This window comes from Benincasa hispida, chromosome 12 (assembly GCF_027475165.1).
Source record: "Benincasa hispida cultivar pf3 chromosome 12, pf3_genome.v1.1, whole genome shotgun sequence".
In the NCBI taxonomy this organism is placed as follows: Eukaryota; Viridiplantae; Streptophyta; class Magnoliopsida; order Cucurbitales; family Cucurbitaceae; genus Benincasa; species Benincasa hispida.
Genome location: NC_143489.1, coordinates 68,147,020 through 68,156,626, shown reverse-complemented (window position 1 = coordinate 68,156,626; position 9,607 = coordinate 68,147,020).

Genomic DNA, 9,607 nt, shown 5'->3' with positions numbered 1-9,607 from the left:
AAATGATTGGTTTAAAAGTGGTTTAGCAAAATCTAATAAATTTTTGTTCATATTTTTCAACAATGTTTTCAAAATGGGAACAACCACGTTGGTATTATTAAACGTCGAAAAACTTACTAGCGATAATTTCGCAACATGGAAACATATGATCACGACGATCCTGATCATCGAGGATCTCATGTTCACTCTCACGAAGGCTTGTTCTCCTATTCCAGCTCTGAATGCCGCTCAAAATATTCGGGAGGCATACGAGCGATGGACAAGGGCGAATGAGAAGGCCCGAGCTTACATCTTTGCAAGTCTCTCTGAAGTCTTGGCCAATAAACATGTGAAGGATCTCATACCGAGAGTTCCATGAGCGGGCTTAGATCACTCTGATTTCACAATGACCGAAACACAAACGACATACATTCCATACATATAGTTATGCATATAAAACTCATTATCGGCATGCTCAGAATACAATAAAATACAAGGAAAAATGTTCATACCAGATGAAGACTCTCTTCGTATGTGTGAACCCACAGTAGTGGAAAACCTCCCCCACCAATCTACCAGCACCCGACAAGTATATCAACTGCAACACCACGATCAGAGCGTACACAAACAATGCAACAAGGACGAACTGAACGATCGTTTAGGAAAAAAATATATGATCGTTTAGAGAATGCGTGAGGTAGACGATCGTTTAGACGAACGAGCTTCTATCGTATAGGCTCTCGCGATCGCTTTCACGGATTATTTTGAGCGCGGGCGATGCGAATGCACGATTGAATAAATGAAAACGATTTTCATTGTTTTAATCCGCCGGTTACCATAACCATCGCAGCCCCACTTCCCACGTCCGTACGTGGGTAAATCCGTTAATTATCAAATAATTAATCAATTAATTTAATTAATAAATATAATCATATTATATTTATTTCCTATAGTTTGATATCATATATCTACTATAGTATGTTCTCCTCTACTTGATATAAATCATATTTATATCTAATTACCTCCAAAATAATGTATCTTATACATTTAGTCAATTATATCATATATAATTAACCAGTCCAATTATATCATATATAATTGAATTTCCTCTTGCCAATTTGAACATTTCAAATTAACCAAAATACTAGTTATCGACTTTATCCAAACTACCCAGGTGACCTAATGGACCTGTGGCTCAAAGCTTCAATGATATGTGAATAGCTGACTAAACTCTTTAGCCATAAGATCCATCATCCATTAACTGTCAGTGGTTCCACTAAAGACCAACAGCTGAACTCTTCTTACCACATATATATTTTTGTGTCCATCGGATATAACCAATCATGCGTACGATGACCCTTCACATATGCTCGTAATTACAGTTGGGCCAATTTACTGTTTTGCCCCTGTAGTTACATCTCACTCCTCAAGTATCACTGATTCCTCTAATGAACAATACAACATAGTCCAACTATATGTGAACACCTCTCGGGCCAAGAGAAGGTATGTGGCGCCACATCGTTCAAGCCCGAGAATCAGTCCTTAAGAGAGCCATCTACCTACTTACCCCTGCCTCTGGGAATGAGTGAATTCCATCTTATGTAGCTGAGTTCCCAGCTCCCAAATCAGACGAATCCCCAAAATGGTAGGTTTGAATCGGTGACCTGGCCACTCACACCCATACAAATCAAATGACCGCCCTCAATGGCAGGAGTTCCCAACTCACTCAGGATTGAGGTCATGTTACCTATGGTCATCCTAGTGAAGTGAAGTCTCTGTCATGAACGGTGTTATATAACGAGACATTAACACTTCGTGGTCAGGTCTTATACAAACTCTTTGTATAGGATGCCCCTACTCACATGTCCCCAACACGAATGATCAGAATCAGACCATCTGTGATAAGTCACGACACTTGTGACCATTCCATAAAGCGGGTCGCGTGGTAGCGTTACCAGGATAAGGTTTCCCTCATTTATCCATTTACTACACATGATCCATTTGTATGTCACCACATGCATGCTCGAGTCACATACAGATAACTAGGGATTTTATGTTTATTGGTTTGTGGTAAAGCAAATAAAACAAATAACCGAGCAAAACAACGAGATGTGAAGTAAATATCATATATTAACAATCACAGGTGTTTGTATATAATGTTTACAAACTACAGGACACGAGACTTTAGGGCATCAACCCCAACAATCTCCCACTTGTCCTAAAGCGAAGTGGGGTGTACAAAAAACTTAGTACAAAACAATAAACTAGGGCATAAAAGCCCAATACAATAAAATCTCCCACTTGCCCTAGTTTAGTCGCGGGCGATCCTGTAGACCCATGCTCCGTAGGTGACCCTTAAACACTGTAGCCGTGAGAGCCTTCGTAAACGGGTCAACAACTTTGTGCTCCGAAGCGATCTGCGTGACGATCACATCCCCTCGATGCACTATTTCGTGGATCAGATGATACTTTCGCTTTTTGTGTTTACCGCGCCGGTGACTCATTGGCTCCTTGGAGTTCGCCATTGCCTCACTATTATCACAATAGAAAGTAATGGGCCTAGACATATTTGGAACAACTTTCAGGTCTGTCAAGAACTTCCTGAGCCAGATGGTCTCCTTAGCAGCTTCGCAAGTTGCTACGTACTCCACCTTGGGCTATGGCTACTTAATGCATCAAATCGTATGTTCCAAGATCGATACGTCTGTTTCAGTCCATAAATGGACCAATTCAGTTTGCAAACCTTTTGCTCTTGACCTTGGGCTATGAATCCCTCGGGTTGCACCATATAAATGGTCTCCTTAAGATTACCATTCAGAAATGCCGTCTTGATGTCCATTTGCCAGATCTCATAATATAATAAGCTGCAATGGACAAGAGGATGCGAATCGGCTTTAACATGGCAACAGGCGAGAAAGTTTCCTCAAAGTCAACTCCCTCTACCTGGATATAACCCTTTGCCACAAGTCGAGCCTTGAAGGTCTGTACCTTCCCATCAGCACCCCGTTTGCGCTTGTAATCCATTTACAACCTATAGGGCGAACCCCATCAGACTGATCTACAAGATCCCATACTGAGTTGAAGTACATCGACTCCATCTCGAGATATATGGCCTTGACCCATTCATCCCAGTCAACATCCTCCATTGCATTCTTATAAGACAACGAATCCTCAACGTCGCCATCTGCTACCATAGCAAGGATTTCCGTGAAACCCAGATAGCGAACGAGTGGGTTTGCAACCCTCCCACTACATCGAGGTTCCCTCAACTCTTGAGGTGGAACCGACCTACTGGATGAACTCTCATCAACAACTCTTGTTGATGTAACAGGCTCTTCAACAACTCTTGTTGAAATTTCAGTAGTTTCATTGGAAAGCTCATGCAACACGACTTTGCTCCATGGACTGTGCTTCCTTATATGATCCTCCACCAGGAAAGTAGCGTTTGTTGAAACAAACACCCTATTTTTTGTTGGATCATAAAAATAACCCACTCGTGTACCTTTGGGGTAGACTACAAAGAGGCATAACCTCGATCATGGTTCCAACTTCTTGGAATTAGTCTCAAGCACATGTGCAAAGCAACCTCAAATGCGGAAATGACGTAAACTAGCTTTACGCCTGTTCCACAACTCCAGAGGTGTTCTCAACACTCTTGGAGGGAACATAGTTGAGTATGTACACCGCAGTCTCTACTATGAAACCCCAAAACGAGTCCGGTAAAGAAGCGTAACTCATCATCGAACGAACCATGTCTAACAAGGTCCGATTTTTCCTCTCTACTACACCATTATGCTGAGGTGTACATGGCGTTGAGAGTTGAGAAATGATTCCATGTTCTATCAAATAGTCCTGGAATGCGGAGTCCAAAAACTCTCCACCTCGATCTGATCGAAGTGTTTTAATCCGTCTATCCAATGCGTTTTCAACTTCAGCCTTGAACTCTTTGAACTTTTCAAAGGATTCAGACTTCCGTTGCAAAAGATAAATATACCTGTACCTGGAGTAATGATCAGTAAAACTGATAAAATACTCAAAGCCACCTCAGGCTCGCACATTCATAGGACCACAACAGTCAGAATGTACTAACTCAAGAGGCTCCTTGGCTTTAGAACCTTTTCCAGTAAAAGTTCGTTTAGTCATCTTACCCTTAAGGAAAGATTCGCACAGGGGTAAAAAATTTTCTTCTAACTCACTTAGAAGTCCATTCTTCACCAATCTCTCAATTCTATTGAGATTTATGTGCCCTAAACGTAGATGCCAAAGTTGGGAATTTTCTTTTGGAGAAATTTGTTGACATTTTGATTGAGTTACGACAGTTCTAAACATTTCAGTATTATGGAGGGAATTAATGGCTAACGGTCTTAGCATATATAAATTCGATTCTAGATTTGCTCTGCAAATAAAGACACCATCTTTATGAATAAACGCTTTGGGGAGGAGATTAAGGCCGTTAGAGCACTGAGTAGGAAACCGACGGAATTCTCAGGCCATGTACTAAGATCGAAGCCAATAGGGGGCGAAGATCAAGGCCATTAGAGCACTGAGTTAGAAACCAACGAAATGCTCAAGTCAAAGACTAAAGCTGGGACCGACGGAATCCTCAGGCCGCGTACTAAGATCGAAGCCAAAAGAGGGCGGAGATCAGAGCCGTTAGAGCATTGAGTTAGAAACTGACAGAATACTCGGGTCAAAGACTGAGGTTGGTACCGACGGAATGTGAAACCCGAATTTCTATTTTTCTTACTTAAGCAAGTGATAAAAGGAATTAACTAAGTGAAAGTTAAATCTTATGTTAAAGGGAAGGAAATTTCTAAGTGTTAAGTAGATTTTCCTTGAATAATTTAAGTCGAGCTTTAATTGGTAAAATTGTAATGAAATTTGTATAATAAGTAGGTCGATGAGAAAGTTAGTGTGGAATGGTGAAGAAGGAATGGGGATTTGAAAAGAAAAATATGGAAATTGAGTTTGGGAAATTTGGAAAAAAATAGCTAAGTATGAAATTTATGTGAAATGCGTTATGGCTGAAGAAAGGATTGAAGAATTGAGAAAAATATGGAAAATTATTTGGGAAAATATGGAAAATTCGTGTAAAAATGGCATAAAGTGGTGGGCAAACGTGTAAAAGTCGCACGGAGACAAACAATGTTCGCAGTAGCTAAGAGCGAGATCGTTGAGAGCGAGATCATTGAAAGCGAGACCAGCGAAATCATTGAGAGCAAGCCAGCGAGAAAGTGGGAGAGAGCGAGATTTTGAGCGAGAAAGTTGGAGAGAGCGAGATTTTGAACGAAAAAGTGGGAGAGAGCGAGACCAACGAGAAAGTGGAGAAAGCGAGAATGGAGAGAGTGAGAGAAGCCTGTGCGTGTAGCAACACCTCGTCCGGTGCTGTTTTCGAACGCCTCGCCCACGCAAACATCGAAGGGCCTCGCCTATGCATCAAACGGCCGAGCAAGCACCCATGCGTTGAATTTGGCTGTGTTATTGTGGATTATGCGTTGAAAACCCTAAGTTGAACACATACGGAGGGTGAGGTCATAAGGGCAAACGTCAGCCAAACCATGTATCTTCTTGGGAGAAATTCTTAAGGGCTAAGGAACTGTGGTGGACGCATATGGAGAAAACACCTTAGGCCAAGATGATACAAGCTTGCGTTGATGAAGGGAGAAGTAAACACTTGGCCATGCAGCCAAGTAGGTGGTGTCAATACCAGAGAAAATTTAGACGCCTATAAATAGAGCCTTTGGGACTTACATTCTCAAATCATAAAATCAGAAATTATGTAAAGAGAGAGGGAGAGTAGAGCGCATTGGACAGTGAAGGTTGAGAAGAATGCATCAATTCGCAACGAAGAAATCTCCCAATCTGCTCGTGCATTTGGAGTGATTCCAAAGCCATATGAAAGCTCTAGAAGTCTAGTTTTCAGAGAGGGGCTGTCGGAGGGAAAAACTCAAAGGAATCGGGCTGGAGATTGAAAAGAAGGCAGAAGGGTCAGAATGTCGGATTAGTCTGAGTCAGTCTTGAAGATTCTGTGATTCCGGCCAAACCACGAGGAATTCTGAGCTAAAATTATAGGGTAAGCTTTCTGAGATATTTTAGAATAACTTTGTAGAAGGAAGTATTTTAAAATAAGGTTCAAAACTATGAGTAATCTAAGCTGTAAATTGAATCTAGATTCTAGGGGTGAAAAGGAGCCCGAGGAACCACTAAAGTGAAAAGCTCTTTAGAAATCAAGGTGTGTGGCTAAAATATTTTGACTAAAACATTTTGCTTAAACTGTTTGATTACAATGTTTATAGAAAGCATATTTTCAAGAATATTCTCATGCCTACTAGTTTTATGAAGTGATTTCCAAGCAAGTTGTGAATTATGTTTTGAACGCATGCATGTGTGAGAAATTGTTGAAAAATTATTTATATGTGTTGATTTGATCCAACATGCATTAGCATCTTTAAAGCCATATTTTATATGTGTTATACTTTACGTGCTTTAAAGAGAAAAGTCGTTTATAACTAGTTTTACTAAAACGTGATACCAAAGGACATTTGAGAAGGTATCCACCCAACTAGATACTGAAGGACATTTGAGAAGGTATCTATTGGTATCGAATGAGGTTTGAGAAGGTATCTATTGGTACCGAAGGACGTTTGAGAAGGTATCCTAGTAGCTCAATATTGAAGGACATTGAGAAGATATCTGAGCAGAAGTACCTAATGTGTGAGGGTACTTAGTGTGGCCACAGGTGAATAGAGTCAGAGATTGAGCAAAAGGGTTCTTTCTGGACTAGTAGTTGGTGTTGGGATTGTTTTACCCACAGTAAAGTACGTTGGATTGAGAAATGATTTTACTATTTTATGATTAAAACAACTTTCTATGTTTTACGCTTGAAAAATGTTTATGCTGCAGTACAAGTACTGTAAAAGTATATGTTTCAGTTAAAAACTCATTACTGAAATCATGCATGGGAATTTACTATGTTTTCTCGGTCACTCACTGGGCGTAAGCTCACCCTGTTTTCAAATGTTTTGTTTTTCCCCCCACAGGTAGCGGTCAAATCCTCTGAATATAGCTCAGTATCTGCTCTGCCACTAAAGAATCAAAAGACTTGTAACCCGTTGGCTAGGTGGTTACTGTTAATATTGTACACATATTACTGTTGTTCATATAGGAACTAGGGTTTGTGGGTTTTTGGGACTTGTAAATCTGGTGTTGTAATGACTCTAAACATATTATGTTATAAGTTAATAAATTATGGGCCTAAAGACGTCCCGTTGCATATAATTTATAATTGGTATCAAAGTTATTCTGCAAGAGTTATTAGGCAGTAAGTGTCAGCCCAATGGTTGGTAACTGCTGCAGTCACGCCTTTCTCTATGCTAAGAAGGTGGTCTGGGGCGGGGTGTGACACGGAATCCTTAGGTCGTGTACTAAAATCGAAGTCAATAGGGGGCAGAGATTAGAGCCGTTAGAGTACTAAGTTAGAAACTGACAGAATGCTCAAGTCAAAGACTAAGGTTAGGACTGATGGAATCCTCAAACCACGTAATATGATCGAAGCCAATAGGGGGCGGAGATCAGAGGCATTAAAGCACTGAGTTAGAAACTGACGAAATGCTTAAGTCAAGGACTGAGGCTGGGACCGACAGAATCCACAGTTCAGGTACTAAGATCGAAGCCAATAAGGGACAGAGATCATAACCGTTAGAGCACTAAGTTGAAAACCAACGGAATGTTCGAGTCAAAGACTAAAGCCAAGCCGATGGAATCTTCAGGTTGCATACTAAGATCGAAGCCAATAGAGTGTCGAGATCCTCAAAGACGTAAAACAACATCTTCAGGTCACGAAGTAAGATCTGGCTTGTAATTCTTGAGCCACCTCTTGTTCTGTTCGTAGCTGCAAAAAAAAAAAAAATAATAAAAAATCGAGGCAACTTAGTAAATTATTATTATTATTATTATTATTATTATTATTATTATTATTATATATATATATATATATATATAAATATATATATATATAATATTAAAAAAAAAGGTGATAGAAAATTTTAAAGAGATTTGTTAAAATAAATCACATCAAACGGAATGTAGAAAAGGGAAAAAACAAGAAAATAAAAAGGAAATAAAATAAAAAAGAGAGAAAAGGAAACAAAAAGGAAAACAAAAAGAAAACAAAAAGGAAGAAAAGTAAAATATAATAAAAAAAAAAAAGAAAAAGAGAAAGAATGGGAGGAAAAGAAGGAAAGGAAAGTTCAAAAGAAGAGGATGAAACGGGAATAATGAAGGAGTTTGAGGTTCTATCCAAATTCCTAATAAATTAAGAAATCCAAATCAAATACAAATTCGATTTAAAATATTAGATTTTTATTAGATTTCTTAATTTGATTCTATCCAATTTTAAATTAAATTAAAAGAAATAAATTCCCTATTTAATTTGATTTTATTATATTTTGTTCTCAAATTTATCTTCAACCAACCTTTGGACATATTTCAAATATTATTCAAAATCCAATTTAATTGTGGATAAAATTTCAAATTAAAATTTGGTCATATTCCAAATTTTATTCCAAATCGAATTGTTGAGTTTTGAGATTAAATTGTAGATAAAATTTAAAATTAAAATTTGGGTGTATTCCAAATTTTATGTCAAATTCATCCTATTATCCCTATTTCCAAATCAAATTGCGGCAAATATCTAAAATTCATCATAAATTAAAATTTGATCATATTTCAAATTTTATTCCAAATTCAAGTTATCTAACTTGAGTTTTTATCTTCAATCAAAATAAATTGGGATAAAAAAATCTCTCAATTAATCTCTCATAAAATTTGGGCACATTCCAAACTTTATCTCAAATTCAAATAATCCAAATTTAGCCTTCTATTCCGCTAAATTAAATTAGGGATAAAATTTCAAGTATCTTGAATTAAAAATTTGGCCATATTTCAAATTTCATACTAAATTCAAATTTCTAAATTTTTATCTCAAAATCAAATTTAATTGGGGATAAAACTTGAATTTTTTCTTAAATTAAACTTTGGTCATATTCCAAATATTTAAATTTAAAATTTTAAGTTTTTGTCTCCAAATCAAAATAAATTGGGGATGAAAACTTGAAACTTTTCTTAAAGTTTGGCCAGGTCCCAAACTTTATCACAAATTTTAATTAAATTTATGTACTAGATTTATAGTTTGATTATTTGAACATATTGAGGTCAATAATAAATTACTTGTATCTCGATTCCAACTTTATATTTTTCGAGATCCATCCACCAGACATAAATATGTGACATTTGTTGGATAAAATTTGCAACCACAAACTGCCACATAATTTACTAAATCAATCATGGAATTCCAAATATTAAATTTGGGACCAATTAAGAGTAGCTAAATTGGAGTAGAAGACAAATTTCGATAATGCCACGTGGTTTCATCATTACCGTTGAATTGGATAAAATGAACTCGATCCAATTAAATATTATGTTGAATTTGACCCAGATGTCAAATCAAACCAAAATCTAACTAATTGGGCCCAAGAGGCCCATGAGTCAACCAAGCCCAATCCCAATCCCATGAAGTCCATCTGAGAAGTCTATATAAATAAAGAAGCTCTTCTCTGTAAACAATTCT